Here is a 27,822-nt window from a genome sequence, read left to right as displayed (position 1 = left end):
ATTCTATTGCAGAGTTATTGCTGAACCAGTTTTTTGCTGCTACTCTTCAAACTCTACATTTCTGTCAGTGACTTTCACAGTATGTTTACCCTTTTTCTGGTCACTTTATTAAACTGTAAGTATTGTACATTCAGAAAGTCACTCTTTATTTTAGTTCAGAAAGTTCATTCTTTATTTTAGATCTAGTACCTTTTTTTTCCTTATCGCTATCAGATCCAGGACTGAATTAACTCTTATTATTTTTCCCAGTTTTAAGTACCTTACAAAAATATCCTCCTGTTGCTTATTTTGAAACATTTCTCGCATTTAATTCACATTCCTGTTTCACAGCTTTTCACATTTATTTTCATATACAAAGCAATATATGGGTGTATAATATACATAAAATATGTGTATATATATCATAATCATAGAGATACTCATAATCCTAGACAAAGTTAAATGAAACAAACCTTTAATACAATCTTCATTGATTTTGCCTCTTCCATTTTCATTCGTGAAATTACTTCTGTGTTTGCCAGCCACATGAATCGCAGGATCTGCATGCATGGTGGTTGTTTTATAAATTATGCTTCCCTCACCTTATCTTCATTATATAGCAACAGATAGTTATATTCTATTTATGTCTTAGCCAGACTTGTTTGTAATGCGATCAAAGAACATTTCATGGAATTTGTAGTGCTGCTTCTCCTCTCAAGACCACATGTACCTAAGCTGTGTTTTTGAAAAGAAAGATCTAATTTGTCACTATTATTTCCAGTAGGACTTCATAGATGAAGTATGTTTTCACATCTCAGTGTAGCAATATTCACTCAACTTTCTTTTCCTCTTGCAAGTGTTTCCTTGTGGTTACACTCACTCATTTGCTGAAAAATCTTTCCTGTTTTGTTAGTATTTCCAGCTATGTTTTCCTCACTGTTCTTCATATATTTAAAAAACCAGACATTTAAACTGGTTGTTTTAACCAAGACATTATCACCCAAAAATTGCAAATCAAACATATACAAATTTGAGTGTAAAAATAATGTTCTCTTCAAACAACTAACTTTTAGATTAGTAGTCCTATTAAACAAGCAACAGTTTTCTAACCTAACAAGCAATACCAATACAGTACTCTCAAAACCAAATTTTCTAGAACTATGCTTATTCAAATCAGTTTGATGTACCTCCTTCATACAATAATATGGCATTGTTAGAATTTTATTATTTCTCATTATGAGTAAGAGCTTATTCCATAACTAGTTTACTATAAAATGAATACAAGTATTAAGTAAGGGACTATTTCAGGATCTGCACTGTATTATATAGTCAACAGGACACATCTTCAGTAAGCAGTGGTGACTTTGTTTTACATAGTTTTTAATAGTCTTTCTTTTGTTATGGATCATTTTCATGTAGATCATTTTTACAAAATCAGTTGCAGTTGATTCATTCTAACATAAAACTTACTGCTACTACCGTGCAACGCACTCATCATCAGTGTAACTGGTTTAGAGATTCCAAATTTCCTCTGCTTTCTAATCCTTGTCTGTAATGTCATCCTCATACTCAGTAAATTAATCTGACAAATAAGGTGTTTTTTAATAGGCTCAAAATTACGCAAAGTCCTGCTTATAACTACACTAGTTAAAAACTTTTAGGCACTATAAATTACATTCTCAGCCACACCTCAAATAATTTTCTAGTAAGTTGCTATTATTGCTGTTATTGCAAATTACTGTAGGTATCAGAAGAGTCCTCAGAATCATATTTTTCACATCTAAATTCAAAAGTTCTGAACTTCACTAGTTAAGTTTTATCATGTACTTGGCATTCCTTTTATTGCAATCCAAAGAATTCAGATTATTTACAGAACATTTACTATAACTAATAAACTATGTAGGTAACTACTCTTCAGTAAGCATTATCTTTTATTTAATATTTCTGCTATAACAAAGCATGATGTGCAAAATTTCTCCTGACTTTATGAATGTCAATATTCTAGTTGTTTGGGTTTGGTTTTGGTTTGTTGGTTATTTTTTGGGGGTTGTTTGTTTGTTTGTTTTACTTTAACTGCTTATATTACTTTCAATACAAAGCATTCTTTCCATTAGCATTTCTCTTTATCTGCAAATAAAATCAGAAAACTTCTGCCACACTATTCATGACTGCAACGTTTGCTTTCATTCAGATGGTCTTTTTAAGTTAGCATTCCTATATTGGACAAGTACCATAAGTCCACATTTTTACAGGAATGTTTATCTCTGTCCATAATTACTATGCCATTGATGTAGGAGGCAAGGTACTTTGATTCTATGAAGGCATATGTGTCATAAAAAACTTAGAAAGCTGTCACTGAATTGTTAAGTTTCTTATCTGGTTTACTGAAAGTCCTAAAATAGCAGATCCATCCAGTGTCTAGAAGTAAATATATTCTTGAATATATACGATCATGCTTAAGGGCAGTACTTTAGGCAAATGGATGCACAAATGAGAGAAAAATGGATCAGTATTGAACCATAAGAGTTAGGAGAGTTCAGTGCAGAAAGGAACAGGAAACTTAGGTTAACAAAAGGAGCAAAAAAAAAAAGGGAGAAGACAGAGAACTCAAGAGAAGGAGAAGACTTTAATAGGTATAAATCGAGAAAATATTATCATAGGGAGGAAGAGAATAACTTCACCCTTTAATAAGTTAGACTTTACCAGCACACAACTTTGTAAGTCTACCTCACTTTTTGTAAGTGAGCCATGTAGCACTCAGTTTTTAAAATAAAGACTAATGCTATATTTTGTTAAAGTTAAATGTCTTTAATATGGATTTTATATTCTTCATGTTTCATTTTACATTTCTACAAACACCTTTAAATTATGAGTACGTTAGGAAACCAGCACATTTTATATGAAGGCAGAAGAACAATACTTCTTGACTATTCAAAACCATTAAAAATTCCATGAGTGCCATCTTCTTCTTTTTCTATGTCTTCACTACAGTACTATCGCTCAGAGAAAATACTGGTATCAGCATCAAAGGAAAGGTTCAGCAATCTTCCATATCAGAAGTTAGCACAATACTCTCAACATGGAAGGCAGGATGGTCAGAGAGGTAGCAAGCGAAAAGCTTCAGAAGGAATGGTAGCTAAAAAGAGTCAGGAAAAAGAAAAACAAACAAAAAAAAATAAAAAGGAAATATAAGATAACAAATTGAAAAGATCAGGAAACAACAAAATACACAGGAAATAGCAACAATTGTGCTTATTCATTTTAGAAACAGTACAGAACACTGACAGAAAAGGTGAGGAATAAGGCAGCCATTCTTAAAGAGTTCTTCAGAAAAGACCTAGTATGGTATGAAATGCTCTGTTATTCCTCTCTTAAGGTGACAGGCCACTCTTAATTTTTAGTTTGAGCTAGTCACTTCAAAGCAGGATTCCTGTGAAGTCAGTAGACTGAAACAGGCACCTCCAGAGGGCGATTCATCCCATCCTAAGGTCTGAATCTTAGACCCTGAATCATATATTTGAAATGTAATTAATTTTGTGAAGTTCAGTAGGTATTTGTGAACCTAGCAGTGTATATTTAAGCTTAATTCTATGGATAACAACATGTGGATTAAAATAATATGAGAAACAGTATTCTTTCAACTTCCTTTACTCTGAACAAAGCAAATCTACTAATGACTTTCATCTGCATAGAATATGTAATAGGTTTGTGCTGCTTAATATTTTTTATTACTGAACATTACTCATATTCACTATACTGAGCACAAAAATTAAGTCTGACTCAAATAAAAGAAAGCTTGCTTTTCTATTAGGACTAATTAGGTAATCCTAGGACTTTAAGTTTATCTGCTGTAAGTAAAAATTAAAGCTCGACATCACTGGGATTCTCTATTACCAGCATTAAGACCTGATTCAGGCAATATCACATTTAACTCATACTTACAATGGCACTGCTAATATTGCAATAATTTGTTACTAAATACAGTAAATACTGTTGTGAAAACAACACGCTGAAATCCTGTCATGGTCATGGACACATTATAATGGTTGTTTTAAAAGAACTATAATTAAATACAGGAGTCATGGGTGAAGGGCTGGTTTGAAAGTCCATATATAGCCCAGTCTCTGCACAAGAAGCCTCAGTGTGGAGAAGGCCTATGGGGACAACCTGTTCATACCACCTTCACCAGCTTGCCAGCCCAGACACAAAAACAAGACTCTGCTGTTACAGAACTGCAATACCAAAGCTTAAATAACCAGAGAAGAGGGTGGAAAAGAGAAGCTTTCATCCTGAGCACTGATCTGGGGCTGGAATATACACCAAAGGGACAGTTCACAATCTGCACTTCCTTGTTAGTACGAAAAGTCTGACAGAAATAATCTTGGGACTCTGCAATTCATACCTCACTGGAGACCTATGCGTACAACAGTCTTCCACTAATGACTATTTCAGAATACAGTCATCCTGATACTGCCTATTACACTAGGACAACAAAGAGTTGTCAGTTACAATGCAATTAAAAAGACATCTTTAAAATCTAAATATCACACTTGAAATGTGATTTTGCACTGAAGAATTTACATAATCTAAACAATTCTAGAGTCATGTAACAAAACAGTGCAACACTAACACAAAACAAATTAACAGCAAGGTCTAATTATAAAATACAGCATGAAGTCGCTTCTTTAGAAGTTCAAAAAGTTGTATCTGTATTTAATTTCATTTTCATTTTAGAGTGAACATAAAGAGTACAGCTATGTCAGTTTCTGAGTATTCATATATTCACTGGGTGCTCTTAAAAACTGTTTCCCAGTGAATGATGCACACTGCACAGGAAAGGGAACCCTCTCAGACAGCAATTTATAGCTTAATTCTTATGCAGTCCTCTCTATCAGCAGAAATTCATACACCACCTTCCAAAAAGTACATGCTACCATATAATCTCCAAAATCATTTGTGAATTGGCACCATAAGGCCTCTCCCTGCTCCACCCATTTTCACTCTTTCAGTCCCCAGAATGAGGATAGAAATGGGGCAGCTTTAGAGGGGATACTACTCTGTTATACATTGGCTCAGGGCTCAGTTACATTCAAGTGTTGCTCAGGTGGAAAGTTAAGGCATTTTATGCATACTACACCAAGTGAATACAAGAAAATGGGAGGTCCCTATCTCTGTATTTAAAAACAAGTTTTTAGCATGGTAATTCACAAAGACCAGTTACAGTTACTATGTAAATATTACTTGCTTAGTTTTAAAAATACGTAATTTCCCTAAACAGTTACTGCACTATAATGCCATATATAGTCCTGGGTATCATACATGAACAAATTACTTAATTTAAACTTTTCTTTCCCATTTCCTAATTTATTTTCTCTTCTTACAGCTTACGGATAAAATCCACACACTGATGTCTAACCTGTAATGAAAGCTGATGTAAGTAATCCATTGTTTTACAGCTATATTTGGTGATGAATTAACTGACTTTACCTAGTTCTGTTGAATAATGTTTAACAGTTTTGATTTTCAATTTCAGCATTATTACAATTAGGTTTTGCATGCAAATTTTGCCACTCTTAAGTGTTACTGCCAGCCCATCTGTCTGTGCCCTGCCCCAAATTGTAGTGATTAGAATTAACAGAAATATATGTAAAAAACTGGCTTTGATTTTTTGATGTCCAATAGTGGGGTTTTTAACAGCTAATAGTGGGTAGTCCTCATTTTCAATGCATTTTGTGACTCTGATTAGCTCTGAGTGTCAATTTAAAGCCTTCCTTAGAAGCAAAAATGCACAGAGAGTAAAGTACAGCTCAGCACAGCAGTTATGTCAGAAAGGTGAAGTCTCAAACTGTCTTCCATGCAAGCATAAAGGATGACATGTCTGAGTACTAAATACAAACTACTAATGTAAATACTTACCTGACTCCTCCCTTCTCACCCTGTTATTTCTCCTATGCTCATTAAATTGTTTTTCATCTTTCCCTTCCTTCTGCAAAGGAAAAGAATTTCCTCTTCTCCATTTCAGTTTCTTCCTTTCACATTTGCTTTTTCCTACCCACCTGCACTATTTCTGAAATTCCCAAATTTAAAAGGGCTACGGATCCAGTCCTGGGTTGAAGTATCAAGTCCTGAAGTTTTCAGAATGGCTGAAGATCAGTGACTTGACTTTTAAATGTTTGTGTTCTTTCATTTTCAATAATGATATAAAATCACCAGAATAAAGTTTAGCAAAGAAAACATATTTAGGTAACTGTAATCTTAGAATGAGATCACCATTCTGTGAAGAGCTCTGCTCATACAGCAAAACGTAATGATTTTTACCAATTTGGAAGTATATTATTTCTGATACTTTATTTTTATGCTTAGCTGTTATGAGAAGCCCACGTACACTTTTCTCCTTTAGTAGCCATTTTAAGTGATGCACTGAATGCTTCAACAAATGAAATGATTCATGTCTTTAAATACTTTACAACCAGCTCGTGATGAGATATTTAGGAGATAAAAATAGCTAAAGTTAAGCCTAGCATATTGTACATAAATGTAAATATTTTTTCTCCTGTAGCAATTCATAAACAACATTTATTACTTGTATCCATGACATACATTTTTAGATGCCAGCTCTTCTAAACACAAAATCCATCTTCACAAGACTTTTTTCCAAGTAACTTAATAGCCATTATATCAAATGTTGTTTCACACATAGTATCAACATTTGATGTTTCACTGACATAATAACAGAAAGTCAGCCCAGTGTAAGTTACTTTGTAGAGGACAGTGCTAAAACTTCAAGGCATTACCTCTCAGGAATCAAGAACTCCTGCAGTCTTGAAAGATAAAATGATATATGACAAGAAAAAAGAGTAGTGACAATTTTTAGGGATCAACATTGACTAACTGAAAGAGGGATCTCTATATCCACTATAAAAATCTGCCTAAGAAGGAAGCACCAAAACAGTTTTCCATTAAAATGCACTCTCTAACAAAGTATGCTTTATTTTACTACTCTTACGGTGATTTTGCTGCCTAACTTGTCTGTATTGTTAGATGCTGAGAGGCTTATTAATTAATAACTGGATCTGAAACTTTTACAGAGATGATGCTTCTGCCTAGATAAGTCACAGACATAAGTATGCAATCATATATTAAGAAGGAAAGCTTAAATAAAAGCTTAAGAGTTATGAAAAGCACTGTGGCAAAAAATAAGAATGCTGCATTAAAAAAAAACACCCTTGCATTTTGGGATGCCCTAAGACACTGGCACAACTTCTAAGGGAGTGCAAAATAATAATAAAGTAAAGCAATCATCCAGGGATTCAACGAGTGATTCAACTTATCACCAGTAGGTGCAATCACCCACTGATTAGTTAATTTATTTTTAGGAAGGTCATAGATCACAGAAAAAGGCAAATCAAAGGGACCATGCTTGAGAAATCTGAGATTTCTTTCTGCTGTTTAGCAAGACAAACATTATCGAAAAAATCATAATTCATTATCTGCAAAAAAAAACACATTCTAATGAGTACTACACAGAGAGGGTAAAAAAAGAAAAATAAAACCCAAAACAGTTCACCTATGATCAGCAGATTTCAAATGACAGGACGTGTTCCCCTTGGAGAATATGCGAAGTGTATGTTGGAAAGGAGAGACATCATTATTTCGCACCCAGCACTTTCACAGCATCTCAGTCAAATCCCTTTTACCTCAGCACTGGTGAGGCCACATCTCAGATACTGTGTTCAGTTTTGGGCCCTTCACTACAAGAGAGACATTGAGGTGCCAGAGCAGGTCCAAGGACAGGCAACAGAGTTGGTGAAGGGTCTTCCGACTTGAGTGGCTGAGAGGACTGGGGTTGTTTAGCACGGAGAAAAGGAGGTTCAGGGGACACCTTGCTGCTCTCTACATCTGAAAGGACATTGTAGTGAAGTAGGTGTCAGTCTTCTCCCAAGTAGTAAGTGGCGGGACAACAGAAAATGGCCTCAAGTTTTGCCAGGGGAGGTTTAGATTGGATATAAGGAAAAATGTCTTCATCTAAAGGGTTGTCAAGCATCGAAACAGGCTGCCCAGAGTGTTGAAAAGACGTGTAAATGTTGCATTTTGGAACATGGTTTAATGGTGCACTTGGTAGTGGTAGGTTTGTGGTTGGCCTTGATGATCTTAAGAGGCCTTTCCAACCTAAATGGTTCTGTGATTCTGTGATTCAGTTGTCTGCCTGCATGTGCAGCGGAGAACCCCATAGACTAGAGACAGAAAAAAGCGTAGTGGGACAGAAGAGAGGCTTTAGATGGGAGGGATTTCTGGGACCATTTGTACTTTTGTGTGTAACTGTTCACAGAGTAAACAGGAAAGTAGGTTTTCCAATTAAAAGGGTCATGTGCAGGAACTGGAGAAGAAGCTGGGGTTCCAGAAGACACAGGGAAGGGTGTAGCTATGGCAAGTGTAGCATGAGCCAGATTCAGCTAGAGAGCTTTAGCCATGTTATGTTGTTAAGTGACTTCCAACTAACCCGAACATGTTTATCCACTTGTGACCTCTCCAGCTCTTACAGAAACTCTGTTCTGACTCCTGTTCTGAATTCTTCACACACACTCATCCCAGTCCTACCCATACACCCATCACTGCTTCTCTATGCATGTGCCTTGCTTGCATAGGCACATGAAGCCCTCCCTCCTGTCATTCGCAAATGGCACAAGAAATAACCTTTTTCCTTACTACAGCAGAAAGCACTCTCTCCTCCCTTACATGTTCTTTTCTGATCCAAGGCAAAGATTCCCCTCCATCTCATATTCTGCTAGCAGCTTAAACCTGAGCAAAGACAACTTCAGAATGATGCAAGGTAGCAACAGGTATTCAGCAAGATAATATAAAAACATCTGAAAATGTTTTCCATTACATTTTCCATATGTATCAAAACACGTAAGAAACACGGAAGAAAAAAAAGGTTACACAGAGCCTGCCAGCTTTCTTTAGTTCCTTTTAAAGCACTATTGCCAGTAACATTTGTTTCCAGTATTTTGTTTGAATTCCATAAAATACACTACAGTACTATTAGATTAGACAAACTGGTTTCAAGGTAAACATATTTATACCATTTGAATAAGCCTTATAATTTGGCATTTCTCTAATTTGACACCATCATAATTCCTAACATAAAGAAGTGCAGAATGTTGGAAAAGACAAGATCTCCACAAATTAGTTATGGATGTGCATGTATTGTACTCAGGACAATAGGAAGTAACCTATGTCAAGAGCAAGTAAAAGCACTGATAATAGAAATACTTTATGAGTTTGGAAAATTTTCACTAAGAAAAAAAAGTAATAAGAGACCTGATATGAGGACAAAGAAGATTTCTACAGCATAAAATTACTATTCAGGGAGCTTACACAAAATAAAAGAAGTTGGTCAAGTAGAATTGGGATTTCTTTTAAAAGTAATAAACAGATACTGTAATTAGACATGCTAACACTTGAAAGGAAAGTTTATGTTAAGAATGACAGAACAGAAAATGTAAAAATCTCTTTTTTCTGGTGATAAGAAACCAGGTATTAATTCAAAGACATATAGGTTTTAAACTAGTGGAGCTGACAAGTTTAATCTTCAACTGATGAGGACCCAAGACTTGAAAACCTATACTCACCTCTCATAAAACTAAAACTACTGTGCATGAATATTTATGAAAAGTAGGTGTAGCAAATACTTTTAGTGATCCTTAAGAACAACAAAATGATTGATAACCCCACAATCCTGTTTCTGGGGAGGGCCTGGTGGGGACAGAAGTGTTAATGCTACCCGACTGCTCCTCCGGCTCCTTTCTGGGAACCTCTTGCTGTTGCTGGTGGAGAGGCATGCAACCTATCTAAAGCTGAGAAAGCGGTGGGTGCTCTCTACCTTTTTACACACTCCAGAACAGCGGTTCCCGTATTTCTGGAACAACAGATCGCTACCAGCCCTTAAAATTTTTCAAAATGCACCACACACCCATCTGATCAGAGTCTTAATTGGAAACACTATTTAAAACACTGTTAACTACGGTTTAGGCAAACAGCTGTTCAACTTACCATAGCCTTGTCCACCAGGGGTTTGTGGGCCACAGCTTGGAAACCATTCTGGCTGTTTCAAAGGTACAATGATGTCTTCTACTCCATCCCTCCCTCCAGACCTTCTGGTTGCCGTGTGAAACATTTTTACTTCTTTATCTGGTTCTCCCTGGGATTAATTTTAGGGCCTGCTACTGTTTTTAGCTTTCTGAAGTAGTAGCAAACCAGCATTCTCCATTGCCCACATTTCTGCAAACAACAGAAGTGAAACTGATCTATCTGCCTACCTATAATATTGCCACTGCCAGAAAAAGAACAAATAGAAGCTGAGGATAGAAAAATACCTGCAGAGCATTTGACATTTGGTTAATGACTGAAAACTTATCACTTATCAATGAGGAATACAACCTTTTATTTACAGAAAAGCAGTAATTCTGCACAGGTTGGACTTTGGCCAGAGCTGGTTCAGGTCAGGTGGAGTTTTCCAGACCAGGTTGGGTTTTGTGCACTTGAAAAGATCTATCCACAAAACTATGGCAGATAAAACTGGTGCTAAGCAGCCTTTTGCCAACTTAAACATCACCTGAATTAAATAAAACAGCTGCCAAAGGCCCCTTGTCATTCTATTATGAGAAACAGGGAGTTACAGTCCTCTATTAAACACATGTATTCATAGTTTTAGAGACCTTTCTCATGTTACCTACTCTTCAGTCAACATTATTTCAAACTGAGGAATCCTGATCCATTTACTGTCCCTGCAGAAGAGCTATGCCATACCTCTTAGTCATCCTTTTCTATAACATGTACAGTTCTCATCAAAGTTCAAAACTGACCACCATGCCTGTGCCACTTCTCTGTCTCAAATACCATTTGCTAGCCACTTTTTGCTAGCATCAACTACATCCAGAATAATTTTAGGAAATCAGCAGGAGCTGCTACAAATCCATGCAAACACCAGTGAGATGGATTGAGACCTGGCTTCTCACAGCAGCCAAGTACCACCTTTCAGTTTAATGGTGATATTCCACCCTTGTTCTTCAGAGCTGTGAAATCCTGAGAAATGGGGAGAAAGAATCTTTAGCTTGCAGCCCCTGCTGTGGTTAGAAAGAACAGCTACGAATCCCTGCCTTCTTGAATGGCAGTACTGGTCACAGCCTGCTGAGCTCACAGCTACCGGGTGATAGCTCCTGTAATCCAACAGCCACTGCATCTCTCTGCTGATAGATACGACTGAACAGCAGGGTCAATGATATCTGGCCTCTGTGACAACCCTGGCTCCTAGATCACCACAGGTCCTGCTGTGAGATCCTTCTGCAGCTCTTCAGGGTCAACATTAGGTCTGACTCCAACTGAATATTTTCCTTTTATCATTGGCAATCTTTATTGGTGCACTTTTTCAGACCATTTAGGAACAGGTGGACCGGCAAAGGTGCAAATCTCTGTGAGGAGGCATTGTTAAAACTGCCCATTAGTTTCTATGCTGTTCCTCATTTTGTAACCATTTACTAATCCACAAATAATTTTAAGTAACTCAGTACTTCATTTTGGTAACAGTCTTTGGTTATGGAGCTTTCTTAAATCTTTTGTGTCACCCTTTCCTGTGTATCTGTTTACTTCTTCAAAAAAATAGCAAAGCTCTAAGACAAAACCACCTTGTACAAAAGCAAAGATCATGCCTGCCTACTACACCTATTCATGTCTCTAGTAATTATATTCTTTACAACATTCACTGGCATTTTGTCTGTCATGGTAGTCAGACTTGGTCCATTAGTCCACAATCATCCCTAGGCCCCTTTTTAAAACTAGTGTCACATTTGTTACTTTCCATTCCTCTGTTATGAAGGCTAACTTAAGTGTTAGACTATACAACACAGTTCATGGCTTGCCAATTTCATTTCTTAATTTCTCTGGGACTACTGAACAAACAACGTGTAAGCTGGCAAACTGTTCATGTTTATTTAATCAATTTGTTAAAAAAATCTTTTATTGATATTTCAGATCTGAAATATTCCCTGTAAAGAACAGCTTTTATGCGGCCATGTTCTTAATTTCCCTGTAATAAGCCTTGTCAGTGCAAAGAGCTCATTTGTTTCTTTCTGCAATAGCTTTGTCATAAAATATTACTCCCCACCACTAGCAACATTTACACTTGAAAAAATAAATCAGTTTTGGCTTTTAGGATTTTAGCCTGTTGCATATCAAACTCTTTCTGTTCTGCCTTATAATAGGTCTACATTTAACTTGCCAGAACTGTGCTCTTTTCTGCTTTGCTTGGTTGGATTTCACTTTTTGAAAAACCTCTACTTATTTCTAGTCACTTCCATCACTGTTCAGTTGTGTTGGACAATTCATATTCATTTGGGTTAGAATCAGAAAGCAAAGTCCCCATGTCACTTTTAATATTTATTTGGATTGTATGTTCATAATTCTTTTTTAAACAATACTGTACTTTTCTTAATTGTTATTTATTTAATCCTACAAGTACGAGAAACTTGAGTATGATGCATATCACTACTGAATGGCTCTTCTATAGTCACTTCTTGTGTGCTAATCTAGACTAAATCCAGGGCTCTCCCCACTCTTCTGGATTCTCTACCTGCTTTGCTCAAAATGTAGTTCTTGATGATACCTAAAAATACAGCCTGTGCATGATGGCCTAATGTGGCCTAATGTTAAGTTTATCCAGTCTATATATAGATAACCAAGAACTCTTTGTTATGATCAAGCTTTCAGGTTGTATAGCTTTTCCAGTCCCCAACAGCATTTCATAGTCACTGTCTCCATTCCACCAACTAGTGCACAGTTCTTACTAGGCTTTTCTTATTCAGATAAAGAATCATTTATAATTGTTTTGTAGTTTATTCTGATAAAATTAACTTATTTGACTATATTGTCTTTGGTATATACAGTGCCATTCGTCTGCATAGTCCAGTCTACCATCTCTGTATCAGCTAGGCACTAAGCATTCTATCATCTCTGTACAATTTATACACTGACATTTCAGCATCCCTTTGAAAAAAGAAAAGGGATACATGCAGACCAACTACCAAAAAGAGGGTGACATACCTGGGGCATTCCTTATGGAATTCATGCTTACCACTCTTCTGAAGAATTATTAACTTCAAGGCACAATGGAAATAGAGCGCTACAAGACAGCAATGTGCCAAGATACCAAATTAGAACTAGTGTAGGCTCCTTCTCAACAGAGATCGGACAGCATTTAACCAATGGTATAGCTGGAATAACTGCTTGTGGTTATTCAAGATTTCTGTACCAAGAGATGCTGTGTCAGGAAGTGAATGCACTAAGGACCAGAAGGATGCTATGGAAGTATAAGGAGACCTTTAACCTTTTGCAGACACTTCAGAACTCTGTAATATTTGCATTTAGTTCCTTCTATTAGAAGGAAGAGCCTGCTCTGGCTGCTGTGGAGAAGAGAGGGATGCTTCAGAACACAATGCCAGCAGCTATTGGCTTGGGTTTGACAGTTCAGAAGGCAACTCACTTCTTCCTTCCCATTTGTGAGTCCTCTAGTTGGAGCACCTTTTTTCTGCAATAAATATGATGTGACATTAGGCACAGCAGAATCCAACAGCTACACTGCAGTATCCAGTGCATATTTATTATCATTTATTTGTATTACCATAAATCTTTGGAGGACTCACCCTGACCCACTTCTCATTATGCTGGGTGATGAGTAAACACACAACAAAAAGTAGATGTGCTTGAATTCTACATAAAGAGACCACATAGAACTTATGGCAGAATACAAATGCAGTGACACAGTACTACTGTGATAAGCGTTGGCATTAGTATACCTGCAACATAACTGCTATCTAGGTGGATTGTTTCAAGCTTCATCATACATAAAACTTATAAGAAAACAGTTAAAGGAAGATAGTGAACAGTTCTATTTATGAAGAAGTCAACCAATATGAGAGGCAGCTGAGGAAAAAATATCCAGTGTGGTTTTATTATTTAATGACTTAATGGTGAAAGCTGGTATCATATGTTGATCAAAACTAGAGTCAACCTCTTGATACTGAAGGAGAAGTATCAGGTAGAAGTAGTCTTGATGGGCCTTAAAAACAAAGACATAGCTTATCTTTATTGCTTTAAACTGAAGGAGGAAATTGAAAATACCAAAGAAGTTTGGAAGCTGATATTTACATGAGCATGGCCAAGACTGCATTTTTCAAGGCAAAAGAAAAAGATTTTCTAACAAAGACATGATCCATGGACAACCTAGATGAAAAATATTGCTGTCTGACAGAGAAGACCATCCTTAAAGGGCTGGAGTAAGATTCCCAAAACTCAGATATAACCTAGGTTTGATGACTTAAATGACAGCGTGGTGGTGTCATTCATACAGGATGCAAAGAGGTTTTGTAAGGCCCTCAACCTAAATATGAAAAAGCCTACTAACAAATGACCAATAGTTCTAACTGGAAATAAAGAACTGAGGGCACAACTGAAGAAAATTCTCATGCATTATATCTGCTTAGGAGTGGAAAAGAAGATGGGAGGAGGTATGTGAAACACATAAAACATTGTTTTTCCTATAAATACTGCGAAATGAGAAAATTCTTTCATATCACATTTATTACTAATACATCACAGCTATCTAAGCTACCACGTTTTGACTTTCAAGGGTTGAAGAAAAACAATGTTTGAGATGTTATAACATGATGGGTGCCTCATTCAACATAAACAAAACATGCTACATCCAGCTTGAAGACAGGACAGTCACAATACAAGCCAAATGCAAACAGCAGCAGAGAAAAAGACCTCATCACTTAAACTTACAACTAACATGCAGAATGCTCAGGCATGTTCCTTTGTTCTTCCTTCTTAGTGCACAGAACCAGGGCTACCACCTTGGTTTGCCACCAAAAGAAACTTTACTCTCTGCTGTTGTAGTTTTGTATTCCAGCTCTTCAAGTATTCCCAAGCCCACACAATGTGTAGCTGTGTAGCAAATGCTCACTCCCTCCAAAACACCAACTCCTCTTCTTCCTCATCTGCTTTCTCACTGTTCTAGTTTCAGTCATTTACAGCATGGGTTAAACCAAAGGCACAATCAGATCAAGTGCTCAACAATGGGGATAAGCAGCAGTGAGTAGTGGAGAGCTGGTTACAGCAGAAGACAATTCAGAGTTCCTTTTCTTCCAAATAATATTTGTAGCAGCACTACTGCAGGCAGAACAAAGCTGACATTATCTCCCTCAAAGTACCGGGAAAGTACATCACAGGAAAGAGAAGCAGTCACACCTAGGTGATCTGCCTCTCAGTGGTGACAAGTGAAAAAACTAGATACATACGAAACATCCAGGGGATTCCTCATACCCCACTCACTAGTGTGTCATCTTTTTCCCACTTCTTCTCCGAAACTAGATCTATTCTGAGGCACTTCTATCGATCTGGTTTGGGGTGGGGCAGGCACAGCTAGAGGGTCATATTCAGGGTTCTTTTGCCACCAGCTGATCTTCCTCTCCTTTTAGTTCAAGTAATATGCCCAATGGGATTAAAACGTGAAAACAGTAAACATTTGGGTCTAAACATTTTTTAAAACAAAACATGCTGATCAAGATTTTTTTATGCAAAATGAAACATCCAATGTTCTCAAATCTTGATTGCATTTTATATTGCAAAATCTCTATAGAATCACTGTTCAGTTATAAGCTAGAACTTTGAAAATTTCCATCCCCTAACAAACATAATGAAATTGTGTTTTGAGCTATTGAACATGATACATTTCAGTATCATTAAGTTCTCTGTTTGAACAAGAAATAAGGCTTCTGCTTAGCACTAACTGTAGTTTAGCATATGTAACTCATTGTCCTCGGTTCTTAGCTGTAACTGTCATCTTGAATCCCTGGTTTATACAGGTGATTCACAACTACTCACTCAGTCTTCTTCAAAGCCCATATACTCCCCTTCAACAGAAAAAAAAATAGAAAAAAAAAACCTTACTGGAAGTTTTAAACTTAAATCTGTCACCAAGTCAATTCAATGAGAAATACCAACAGCTATGCATTTAATTCTCCTTTCAGGCATATTTTTGCCATCAATTTTCTGGGGGTTTTTTTGTTTGCTTTAGTTTTTAAGTTGGACTTTCTAGTCTGCTTTTGATCTGAGTTTATATCTCCTTTGGTCTTGCTCTTTCTTCATTTTCACTTCATGTTGCTCTTGTGTCAAGCAAAAATAAAAATACAAAAAAAACCAACCAACCATCAAAAAAAAAAAACCACAGAAAAGTCCTCTCCTCAGTCTTTACTGTCCAATTACTACCTGTGTCATTGCTCCATGGGAAAGAATCTAATTGTCCTTACATATATATTCTCTAGACCTTTACAGCCCCTTAATAATTATTCACAAATTCAATAACATTTCCAGTTCTTCCATTTTCAGACACTGAGACCCCATTGAAATCGTTCTTGTATTTGAATACCAGAAATGAAATACAGCATCATAAAAAAGGGCATGGAGTTTACAATACCCCTTTTGTTATATAGGGAAAACACCTACATGTAGCTTTTGCTCATTTGTATGTAAAAATAGGAGTCATAGCAATGACTGTACCCATAGCTACAGGAAAAGAACTTCCTCCTTAATCCAAGCATAGATATTTATAGTTATTTTGGGTGAATCCACTGACATATGATATGGGTAACTATTATTGATTAAGTACAAAGTACTTAGATACAATAAAATATGTAGTTCCTGCCTAAAACTAAAACTAATCAGCATGCATGATCAAATTCACTCTTAATGCCAGCTCAGTTTAGTTTAATTTTACCAAGTTACATTGACAAAAGTACAAGTGTATATTTATTAACATTTCAATATTCAACTCAGCAGGACATTTATGTTAGTAAATCCGTTTGCTATGTCTACACAGATATTGGTGGTATAAACAGTTTTTATAGATCTATAAATTTCAGAAAGTTTATGGGTAAAAATATAAAGCAGGACTCCAGGTTCTCATGGTGAATTACCCAAGAATAATGAAATCCTTAATGGATATATTGTATATTTTCTAAAAAGAACTGAAGTCAGTTGACGTAAGTCAAACCCCTTGATTCACCTTTTTATCGTTGTTAGTTTGTCAACATCAGTAAAGACTAACTATTGAAAAATTCAATCATTTCAATGTACTTACAGCTGAATTTTCTCATCATGTGACAAATTATCCACAAAGCCTCAGTGCCATTAAGAAGTTTTGAGGAATATAGTATTTGGTACTGCCAAAAAAAAAATAATTAAAAGAATGCATGTAAATGACATTCATCTTCTGACTAGAAACGTTCTATGATTATTTCATATCTAAAGTACATTTGGGGGAAAAGCAGGACTTACATTATCCCAAAAGGCAGGTTCCAGCACTATCAATGATACACTGACAGAATTCACAGTAAGGAGTCACAGTAGAGTCCTGATCTTGCAACTGAACTTTCACAAAAAGAACCCTGCACTATTGCAGAATCTCCTGAATTTCAATAGGGCCCTACCCACACATAATCAATTACAGAGTCCGCCTATGTGGGAGCAACAACAGGGAGAACAGGACCTGCTCCTCCACATACCTGCAAAAATATCAGGATAAAAAGAAGAAAGAAATTAGTAACATGCAGCAAAGCCTACTGATAGCTTGTTTTGTTACATCATTTAGCACATAAAAAAGAAGCTCCATACTCCTCTAAGTTGCATATTACAGAAATTTCTAACTCCTTCTTTAAAGAACGTTGGCTTAAAATTGCTTATGGTTTCACATGTAGTGACAGCACATTATAGGAGCATTTACTGATATGTATCTGAAACATACATTTTTAATAATTTTCTAAAAATTTATTATCCTAGTTTCTTTAGTCTATGATGCTTAAGCCTTCTTAAAAGCTGTCCCACAACACCCATTTTGGGAGCACAGCATAGGCCTGTGAATTTGAGATATTCATGATTGTGAACGTGTCTGACCACACATAGCAGCATCCAAGACTAAGGTCTTCAAATATACATGATAAGAAGTAGTTTAGTATTAATCACTTTTAGACTAAAAAGGATCAGCTTTTTTTAAACAGAAAATGCTTATGTAAATCAACCATAATTAATGATTTTCTAAGTTTAAGCTCTTAGAAAGCACCATTTAAAACACAGGAAGCAGACAACATGATGTTAACAAGAATATACCACCACTTTGCTGTTCGCGCAGAACTGAATCATAATCTGATCTTATTGTTCTTATTGAAAATACATATATGTTGATCTTCAAAAGGAAAATATTATAAGCTACAATGTTTTTACATATTGTAAGCCATTTAAAAACAGGTTAGCCATAGGTTCCATGAAATAATATTTAACTGGTGACATTATGCAAGAGGACTGGTGATAAAGGTTATAAGAACAACCACTAGATCCTAGAAACATGCAAAAAAAAACATTTCTTCATCCCTTTCATACAGATAGCATTAGGGAAACATAAAAATTCTGGACTAAATGAAAGGATTTGAGAATGTAACAGAAAAACCAAATGTTCCATATAAATGGAATGCAGTCTTTTCTTTTTCTTTTTTTTTTTTTCTTTAATGAACAGTTGTTCTCTTACTGGCTTTGATTTCATGAAAACACAGACAAGTAAATAAGCAGAAAACAGAGAAGAGTATCACAGTTTTTCATTCCTTGCTGCCAGGTTGATGGTTTTCAACTGGGCAGGAGGACAAACAGAAAAATCTAAAATAGACATTTCAGGCTTTATGACAAATTTCAAGGCAGTTGTCTTACAATATTGAATTGGAAGGGTTTCTTCTCATGTTACTGCTTTTAAATTTTATGTTTCATATGCATGACTCTTAGGCTTCTCTTATTCTGAGAAATTCAACTGTTTCTAAAGAACAGTGCTACATTCTATTTAAAAAGCATTATATCTTGGCCCCTGTCTAACATTACACAAAAAATGTAAAAGTATCCGCCATCTGCCAAGTTAGCGCTGCCCACCTAAGCCTGCAAAGTGAACAAACCAGTGCCTCTGGCAAGTGCAATCTGCCCACTTCTCACTGGAAGAAAAGAATAGGCAGACCATACCCTTCAGGACAATCCTGGTGCCCATAGTCATGCAGCTACAAATTTAGCATTTCCCAAGTTGCAATGCAATGTGGTAACTTGATGCAGCCAGATCCTAATATTGTTTTCTGTCCCTGTGCCTATCTCCACATCTTTCTTCACAAAGGAAGTTAACTGGAATACAATGCATGTTTCCTGCACTGCTACAAAAGTGTAGGTTGTAAGATGGGTCAGGGACACATAGCTGCACTCTACATAACAGTTTCTAGCAAAAGCTGAAAACAGTTTTACAATTTTGACAGCCTAAGGAATAGCTCAGAGCTCATATCCAAACAGTCAAAGAAATTAAATACTGAAGCTGTCTCAACAGTTCTCTTCTCTGACGTGGATAGGAAAAACATGCATCTAATCCAGGTATAGAAACTACCATAAAATTGAATGATTCACAAGTAGTTTGGGAGACTAGAAGGCCCTGGCAAAAACAAGTTGGGTTGGTGGTTGTGGTTTTTTTTTCATGACTAGCAGAAGTAACAAAGTCTAGCTACCTATCAGTGTGCTTGTATGTGCCGCAAACACACCTGTGCAGTAATCACAGGCTGACACTACGCTGGATGGTTTCCCATCCCCTTCTAAACAGCTTTCCCTAAATTCCTGCAGAAAACACCAGCTTTTGAGCTCTGGAGAACAAGAGGCAGCTCACACTGTGGCTAGGTCTGAGCTTCACATGTGTTGACGACTGGCAGACTGACCAACCATGCTGACTGGCAAGTCAACAGGTTGAACAGAACAGAAAATTTCTGAGTCCATGCTGCAGCTCTTTCTACCCCAGGGGCACTAATTTGAGTCCTTTCTCTGCTCACAGCTGCTAAGTTTCACACAAATTATGGAAACTTGACTTTGTGACCTCTATCTCTATATCAAATGCAGCTGAAATGAAGCGGTGGAGTCAAAAGTTATTAGGAGACAGCACAATCCTATATATCTTGTTTCCTTCAGAAACTGGGCACGAAAACATTGTAGCATAATCACTGCGAAAATAAGTAATGAATTTTATGTCACTTATTGTTTTCATTCAGAAGTTACACCACAAACTCAGCTCTAACAGAACACAGATTTTTACATGGTGATAGCACACATGAATCCAGAGAATATAGAGACTGTTTAAAAAAAAAAAATAGCTTTGTTTTGCCACTGAGAACAGGGCCCCAAACATACGTTGCTTCATAAAGGTGAAAATTTAACAGAAATAAAATTTAATATATATTTTTTTGCACTTACCAAGCCTGTAGTTGACTGCCCTTCACTGAGATCCCTGCTTCTCTTGCAATTCCATGCTGTCTCTCATAAGGCTTAAGAGAAGTTCAGTGATACATAGTTCAGTAAAAGAACAGTGACACAAAGTGTAATGAATCTATTCAGTATAGACGGACTTTTCTTTTGTGAGGTCTTTGCTTGGTCCTTTTTGGGGGGGGCTTGGTTTTGAGGGTTTTTTGATTTTGTGGTTTGTATTTTTTTTTTTTAATAAGCACAATGATTTTTAAAGAATAACCTTAAAATCTTGATTCTGCTGCCTGGATCCAGGTTCTGATGTCCCAATTTAAGGAATCATTTTTAATAATATGCAAGTCCCAGTTAATTTTTTTCTTTTTCCACAAATGAAATCTACAGCGCTCTGCATACCCTTTCTATTGATCTAGCCCTGAATTTTGACTTGTGTGTTTCTCACCAAAAAGGTATAGCTGAAATCAGAGGGTTTTATTTGTTGTTGGATTCTAGGAACTGATGAAAGGAAATAAAAAGAAAAAAATATAGTTACCTCCCCAAAACTCCAGTTAAAAGAAGAGAGACAAAGAATAATCAGTATGAAAAAGTCAACAGAAAACTGGTCATTAGAGGAAAGGTTAGCAGGAAACAATGGGTATAAGAAGAGTCAGAGAAATGAACATGACTTAATCAAAAAGGGGATGGACTCAAAGAAACAAAATTATCTTTTTAGCAGAACAATGAGAATGGGCTATTCAAAAGTGTTTGACGTTGGCCTATCTCTTATTCTACTGAAGTAAAAGACATCAACTCAAAAAATGCTTTAGGAAAACCTTTAAGCCACTTAACTTGAACCATTTAACTATAAAGCACACGGAGTATCTAAACTCTGCTGAGCCAAACAGTTAAAGAAGTGCTTAAATTTGAAAATAAATTTAAATCATCTTGTAATCATTCACTAGCTCTGTAGTATTGAGCACACACTCAAATCTCAGCCCCAACTCCTTATCCTGCTAACATGCAGGCTCTCACTTTGGCACTAGTCTGGATCCAGCCTACTGGTTATCAGACAGGCAAAGTCAAGTACAAGACACAAGGGACTAATGTGGATTCAAATTTTTCTCTCAAAAGCCATAGTCATGCAAGTATTGTGACTTAAGTACAAGATTGTTTGATGAAGCGGAATGTAAACAGTTAAGTGCTTAAAGTTAAGAATCAGGTCTCAAAAAGAAAACTAAAGGAAAAGCATCTGTGAAAGAAAAAAGAAACAGATTGTTGAATGTGTATTAAAAATAAATGACCTCTGGGTTATATCTCAATGCACTCTGCCTGAAAACCAGCGCTTCTTTCTGGCTTAAGTATTAAATCTTATTTTTAATACAAGAAATGGTAAATAGCCTTGGCAAAGGTTAAATTAGTTCAGCGGTTGATAATGGTACTAAAGTAAGTCTTAACACAGGGTGTAGTTCAGTTATGGGTATAAAGGGCTCACCATCTGTCCTGCCTATTTAAACGCAATTGCACTTCCAAACCCAGTTTGGTCAATAGCTGGTAGAGAGTTAATATCCCCTATTCCAATCTCTATGGTAACAACCATAGAGATAGAAGAAAATGTGGAAATCATAAACCACTAGTAGGGTTCTGTCCTTTTTACTCCTTACTCTACAATACAGTTACTAAAGGCAAACAGCAATTGAGCCACTTTTTGAGATACCAAAAATGGTCTGGGGCATCTCTCAGTATTCTGCTATCATTGTGATTTATCTCCCAAACTATAGATCATTCTGTGCACCATTATTTTAAGCTGTCACTTACCTAAATGAGTAAGAAGCCAATACTAGCACTCAACAACTATATTCTTACACACACAACCCTCTGCTACCAATATTCCACCCTTTATCTATAGCTGTAAAAATAGGAAACTCCCTGGTTTTAAGATATATGCTTAACAAAACCACCCATACAAGAACTGTTATCTAATGAACAGCACTACAGTAAGATTAAAGATCTGATTAAGGCAGTGAGTTAGAAAGAGAATTGGTTCATCTATAGATTCAGTCACCTTTTCATAAAATGGTTAAATAAAGTTATTATCCATTCTTCTCAGGATAATTATGAGCAGTACTAAAATTTTATAAACGTTTTGAAGCTTGGATTTCAACATTTCCCACAAACTGGGAAACTGGAGAAGCAAATGAACAACTTCCATCAAGCTCTCTTAAAAGAAATAAATTGAACAGCATAAAGACAAACAAATTAGTACAAGCTAAAGCATTTCCAGATCCCTCACTCCTGCATTCATTCCAGCAGTATTTCATTTAAATGCAGGCAAAGTTTAAGCTTCAATCTTTAAACAATTCCACATATCTGAACTTCACTCCTCTAGGTGACGCAACTGATAAAACTATGCATGTGCACAAAGTTAAGCACATGCACAAGACTAAGGTTAAAGCAAGTAATAAAGAAATTAGCTAATGAATTCAGCATACCACTAACAATTATTTTTGAAAAGCCAAGCACTGCTAAGAAGATAGCAAAGCTTGAGAAACTAACAGCTGAAATTCTGCGGGGAGGGGATTAGGTTATGGTCCCAGCAATTACCCTACAAAAATCTAACTTCAGTTCTAGAAAGAAAAAGATATAGAGCATCCCCTCAGTAACTTCATAGTTACAACCACCACATGATTTTCTCACCATTTGATGAGTCCTCTTCAGTTCAAGGCTGAAGTTCATGGGTGCTGTGGAGAAGATCACTTGGCAACTGCTCTGCTGTAAATTAAACCACGAATAAACAATGGGCTTCAGTTTTTACAGATACCAAGCCAGCACTTTTCACAACTATTAAATCCACAAAAGTATTAAAACATTTAGAAATTACAGTTAGGCCATTTTAGCAAAACTTTACCACGAAGCCTGAGTTCAATAACAAATCTTCCTGAAATTCTCAGGGATGTGTTCATTATTATTAGTTAGGCCTATAGCTATGTTAGAGTCAACAGTGTAAGATCTGAATGAAATACAGTAAACCCAACCTTTCGACACCGCTAGTCTTTTCGCTATGTTGAGCATTTTAGAAGGAGGTTTTTTGGCTTTTGGCTTTTTTTTTTTTTTTTTAATCTGGAAGTTTATAGGAAAATCTAATTAAGCAAATGCAAGTCCTAAGCACATACTTCTTGCAGCCCTAACTGCCTGGAGAAGCATCCCTAAACCAACTCTACACTGGCAAATTCAGAACTCTGTTTTCACTGTAAAATATTAAATGCTGTCCACTTCAGTCCTTTCTAGATTACAACCTCTGGCTATAGAAGGAAGTAAACTCATACATGAAAGAGGATGCTCAGCTACAGCTACCAGGTTATTAAACTGAAATTTTAAACTTCAACTGATATCAAATTTATACAATAGGTCTGGAGAGAGGCTTAGATGAATCCAGAAGAGGAATCTAGAAGGCTAGAGAAGCATCAGGGTCAAGGCAGGGCTCAAACTGGAGAAATAAATAGAAAAAAATACAGAATTTCTACTGGCTGTACGTCCATATGCTATACAAACACAGAATACTAAAATAATATGTAGATGTGCAATTATTGAAAAGATTATTATAAATACTACTTGGGTGTGCTCTCCATCTGGTCTAACTTACCTAGGAAATGGACCAGTTGAAGGTAATGGAGTAACATGCAAGTACTCAGGCAAGCCAAAGAACCTAACTAAAAAATTACGTGGTAATGACACAATGCCAGTTTTCATTACAACAAATTCCTCGAATCCTTACAGCTGTAAAACAAATCTTAGAAATGCATAGCAAGGTAATTTGTAAAGTAATGTGTGCCTGAGTCAGAAGACAGCCCCCAGCTTTCTAACCATTCCTGACTAGCTACGAGATTCTGTGCCATTTTGGCATGTAAGTACCTTGCTTTGGGTTTGCCACCTCTCAACTGGACCTCAACTTTGGGCAATTCAGTATGCCCAAGCCAAAGTCTGCTGCATATAGGAAATTCCAAATACAGGAAGCTGGGGGGATGCCATCTTACCAATGTGGGTTATTCTAAGTCCCTCTATTCCACTCTATACTGATTTTATCTAGAATTTTAAATTACAAATTCAGAGTCTCAAGATCCTCCAGGGCCTAAATCCAAGATTCCTAGAGAAATGTCTACTTGGTCTCTAGACTGGATCCAGTTGTCAACAGTTTCCCTCTTCTGACATAAAAGAACTTGTGCAACAAAGGAGAAAAAGCTATCATTTCCAGAGACAGAACTTTCTCAGGGCTGGTACAAGTCTATGGAGTAAATGTGCCTAGGAGCAAAGGGCTATAAGAAACCTAACTGCATTTTGCTTGAAGAACAAAACACATTACATTGACCTTGCCTCACTACCATAAATACACAGTACGTATATGGAAGGAAAGACAGATAAACTGAAAACATTCAGCTGCACATGCTCTTTCCCCTGGTAACAAGAGAACAGCTAACATGACAAATGCTGGTCATGTCACTTATTACGATATGAGGAGGTTCTCTGACAATATAATGACACTCTCTGGGGAGGAGAATCTATAACAGACACAGGCACTACTAGAAGGTGTTCAGGTAGTGCTGTAATGAGAACTGTATGAGGAAAGGAGTCCATTATAGGAACTGCAGCTTAACTTCATATTTGCTATGACAGCAGATAAGACTTTCACCATTCTGATGAGCCCAAGTTACCTGGAATGGAAATTCAATCTAAACAATTGACATCGCTTTAGGTGAGGCCCAAAACCCCTTTCTCGCCCTTCTGTCCTCAGCTATTTTCCTGCTGTGACTTTCTGGCTTCACTAGTCATTGAGGAAACAAACTAATGATTCCTCTCCAAGATGCTATAATGAGAGAATGCAATACCCACCTCATATTACATGGACTTTTAGACTATAGCAATTGCCTTTCTCACTTGTTCTGATACTCAGTTAAATATTTACCCATTCTGATCCTTAAATTATTATAATTGCACATTATTTAAGAAGTATGAATGGAAGATGTAAATCAAGAGTACTACATCAGGCTGATGCTTCACACAGTCCTAAGTAATATTGAGAATAATGATTGTGTAGTATCACTATTAGTTTCTTAAGTCTGAAATGCAAGACCATAGTAATGAAGAAAACTACTCAAACTACTCAGTGTGCTTACACATAATAATATGCATTTCAGTCTGTACAGGATGGAGGCCTACATGCATTAACTGTGGAATCTGAGAGCAGGTATTCCCTATTAGGGGATGTAAAAATTTCACTTTCATTAAAAATCTCAATGAAACCTTAGGAATGACATCTGAAACGACATTAGTGTGATTCATGTATGTCCTGCTAAACAGAACTACGTATCTTCTATATCTTATTCTTACATTACTGTTGGAAAAATGGGTGAAAAATAGTAACTGGAATTATTTTAGGGAAAAACTATACATAATCTAAGTACAGAGAAGTGGTATCAGCAACATAATAATTTTGTATTTTTCTTGACTTTTTTTTCATTGCTATTTCTATTGCAAAATCCTCTTTTCACAGCCACATAACCTTCAGAAAAAAAAAATAAAAAAATTAGAAGACATTTACTATCATTCCTTTCAGTCGGAAGGCACACTTTTTGAAAATTTTACTCACAGTAATTTTAATAAAATCAGAGAAAAATGTAAATACACTGCAAATCATTTCTATTTCCTCCTTTTTTAACAGAAAGGTTTTACGAACTGAAGTGTTGGGTTTTTTCATCTGGCTGATTTTCACTAAGAAAGTTGGTTTAAAAAAATGAGGAATCAGTTTCTTTAGCACTACCAAACTTTGAACCTGAGGAAAAAATAGTAATATAAACGCATAACACTAGCTATTTGATTACTTACAAGTCGCCTTGCACTACTTTTTCAGTAAGGAGCTCCAGAATTACTTATTTTCTGAGTAGCTGTAGTGTTCGTAGCCATGATGGTTTCAGCTTTTTGAGCCCCAAAGCCTGCTGTTTTCAACTGTTTCGGTTAAAAAAAAAAAAGAAAAAAAGGAAAAAAAAAAAAAAACAAACAACAAAGAAATTACCTCTCCCTTCAGAACTTGTTCTTACATTTTTGTCAGTGATCTCTAGAAGAGAGCAGTGGAATCAGAAGCATTAGGCCCTGAGCCTGCTAACGTTCGTCTGCATGTAGTCCAACTGAGTTTAAGAGGACTAGCTCGCAGACGTTAAGGGAGGATTTTGAAAGTCAGTGGGAACAGAGCTCCCAAACTCTCATTATGTACTTTTGAAAATCTTCCCCAAAGTCATGGGAACAGCAGCCTGCAGGTCCGAGGCCTCTGCCTTCTGCTGCTTTCCTTTTCCCTTTCTGAAAGCCTATCAGATTAAAAAACATGAGACCCGCTGAACCCAGCGCCGCTGGGGAGCCGCTCGCAGTGATGCGCTGGGTCTCTGCCGAGGCAGGGGTCCGCACAGCCCGCGGAGAGCTCACAGGAACGACTCCTCCAGCAGCCCAAAGTCAAGTGCAAGCAGTGGTTCGGGCGGCACTGCAGCCTGCCTTCCCCGCGGCTTCCAGCGCCTCGCAACCTCCATCTCGGCTCCCCTGCCTGTGAAACGGGGCCAGGAGCACGAACCCAACCCTCAGGTACCTATCACCAGGCACAGCGCGGGGCGGACGGGCTGGAGGGGGGGAGATGGGAGGACGCGGCGTGAAAATGAAAGTTCACGTTTCCCCCCCGGCGCACCGCGAGCGGCCGAGGCGGGAGCGCTCTCACAGTTGAACCTCGGCTCCGCCAAGTTCCTCCGAGAGATATTTATTTTCAAATGACCAGCATACGGCACTCCGGGCCCTCTCTGACCCGAGATGCGCCCGCACCGCACCGCACCGCACCGCTCCGCTCCGCACCGCGCCCGCCGGAGCCTGCTCCCTAGCCCGGGCGGGACGGGCAGGGAGCCGGGCGTTATGGCTGCGGGGGGGGGTGGGGGGGGTGTCGGCCGGTTGTCGGGGCCGCTGCCACGGAGCCGGTGCTCTGGAGCGCGTGAGGCGGGCGGGGGAGGGGGAGCGGCGGCGGCTGCTGCCAGCGCGGGATCGGGCCCGCGCGCTGCGGGCAGCGCTGAGCGCCGCGACCGCTCCGGGTCGTGCGGGGTGCGCGGACGGAGGGCGGTGCGCTGCAGGCTGAGCGCCGCGGGAGCCGCGGGGGTCCTGCGAGGCGCGGGGGGGGGGCGGGGGGGGGGGGGGGGGGGAGGGAGGCGCTCTTCGTATTTTGCTCAGGTCCTGTGGCGCACATCCCCCTCCCCCCGCCGGCTTCCTCTCCCCACCTTCACAAAACGCGCTGCCCCCCCCCCGCTCCCCCTCCCGGCGCCTTTACCTTGACAAGTCCGCGGGGCCGGCGGAGGTCTCGCTGCCCCTCTCTCCTCTCTGTCTCCCTCACACATCCCTATCGCGCCACCTCTCCCCCCGGGGCCGGGACTCCGGGTGACATTTCCCTCTCCTCCTCCTCCTCCCTCCTCCTTC

The 27,822-nt window shown here is 37.9% G+C and overlaps 2 long non-coding RNA genes across 11 annotated transcripts in view; both read right to left on the bottom strand.

Annotated features, from left to right (window-relative positions):
* The window catches only part of LOC136013838 (uncharacterized), a 95,997-nt gene extending 68,188 nt beyond the window's left edge, over positions 1-27,809 (bottom strand). For 8 of the 10 annotated variants that reach the window (XR_010612409.1, XR_010612407.1, XR_010612408.1 and 5 more), the window contains exons 1-6: positions 27,677-27,809; positions 26,209-26,328; positions 23,026-23,100; positions 20,347-20,417; positions 17,371-17,597; positions 17,174-17,255 (exon numbers count right to left, since the gene is read on the bottom strand). This is a non-coding gene — a long non-coding RNA (uncharacterized LOC136013838). Of the gene's footprint in view, positions 1-17,173; positions 17,256-17,370; positions 17,598-20,346; positions 20,418-23,025; positions 23,101-26,208; positions 26,329-27,052; positions 27,493-27,676 lie in introns of those variants that run through there. The other 2 variants (XR_010612416.1, XR_010612414.1) reach the window with 2 other exon arrangements.
* Positions 546-10,259, bottom strand: LOC136013841 (uncharacterized). The gene is made up of 3 exons (XR_010612421.1): positions 10,033-10,259; positions 7,677-7,878; positions 546-3,115 (listed from the first exon to the last, which is right to left on the bottom strand). It is a non-coding gene; the product is annotated as an uncharacterized LOC136013841 (long non-coding RNA).
* Positions 27,810-27,822: the final 13 nt, after the last annotated feature.

Source organism: Lathamus discolor, chromosome 4 (genome assembly GCF_037157495.1).
Source record: "Lathamus discolor isolate bLatDis1 chromosome 4, bLatDis1.hap1, whole genome shotgun sequence".
NCBI classification, from domain to species: Eukaryota; Metazoa; Chordata; class Aves; order Psittaciformes; family Psittacidae; genus Lathamus; species Lathamus discolor.
The sequence above is the reverse complement of the archived record's forward strand: the minus strand, read 5'-3'. Positions and strand labels throughout refer to the sequence as shown.